General features: G+C 64.4%; 1 protein-coding gene across 1 annotated transcript in view; it reads right to left on the bottom strand.

The window, feature by feature from the left end:
• Positions 1 to 180, bottom strand: part of SLC43A3 (solute carrier family 43 member 3) — a 6,602-nt gene extending 6,422 nt beyond the window's left edge. The window contains exon 1 of the mRNA XM_010711198.3: positions 57 to 180. The gene's annotated coding sequence lies outside the window, so the exon portion shown is untranslated. The remainder of the gene's footprint in view (positions 1 to 56) is intronic.
• Positions 181 to 1,037: the final 857 nt, after the last annotated feature.

Genomic DNA, 1,037 nt, shown 5'->3' with positions numbered 1-1,037 from the left:
AGGCTGAGCCCCGTGGCCCGGCCCGGCCCGGCTGGTTCCGAGGACTGCACGCTTACCGTCACCTCGGCAGCGCCCGCTCGTCCTTGTAGGCGAGAGGCGGAGCGGAGAGAACCGACGCGGCCTCCGGGGCGTCGGCGGGGGCGGGGCGGGCCAGGAGCTGCCTTTGAGTCACCGGGACTGCGACCTCAGGACTTGGGGTCCATCCTTAGTCGCGTGCCCGACCCGCCAGCCCCGTGTCCTTCGCTACCCTCCCTCACATCCGTCTGTCCGTCCTCCCCCCGTCCCACCGCCCCCATGGCCCCATTCATCCCTTCACCCGTCCATTCATCCCTGCTGGCAGGCGCCGGCCACTTTGCAACCTGCCACTCAGCTGCACAGCCATCCACCCATCCATCTGCCTGCCTCCCATCCATCTGTCCCACTCTATCCATCCATCCATCCTTCCATCCATCCATCCATCCATCCATCTGTCCATCCGTCCGTCCGTCCGTCCTTCCATCCTGCTTCGCACCCACCCAACCCTACACCTTCAACATCTGCTCATCACCTGCCCTGCACTCTTCGCCTGCCGCCTTCACCCAACCCATGCCTTCACCCCCACCTCCTCATCCATCATTCCTTTTTTTCCATCCATCCATCGCTCTTTCACCATCCTCTACCACCCTCTCTCCCATCTCATTGCCCATCTCTTTCCACCCACAATTTGGTGCCATTGTCCCTCCCAGGACCTGTCAGGGGCACAAGGGTCTGTCCCACACCCCCACGCCATACCCACGAGTGGGTGGATGAAAGTAAAGGACCAACGCTGGAGGTGCCCAGCGCCGCAGGCCCCGGCACCTCTGTCACTTTGCCCGGACCCATAGGACCCATAGAATGGGGACAGCTATGGCACAGCGGGACCGAGGAACATCGCGGGGGACAGCGAGCGGATGGCGGCCCCTGAGTCAGCCCCGTGCCGCCCGCAACGCCCACCGCTCCCCGCCAGCGTCTGTCTCTACAGCTTGTGATATTTCGCTCGCCGGGAGCCGCGCCGGAGA

Source organism: Meleagris gallopavo, chromosome 5 (assembly GCF_000146605.3).
Source record: "Meleagris gallopavo isolate NT-WF06-2002-E0010 breed Aviagen turkey brand Nicholas breeding stock chromosome 5, Turkey_5.1, whole genome shotgun sequence".
NCBI lineage: Eukaryota > Metazoa > Chordata > Aves > Galliformes > Phasianidae > Meleagris > Meleagris gallopavo.
This window is presented reverse-complemented; position numbering and strand designations above follow the sequence as displayed.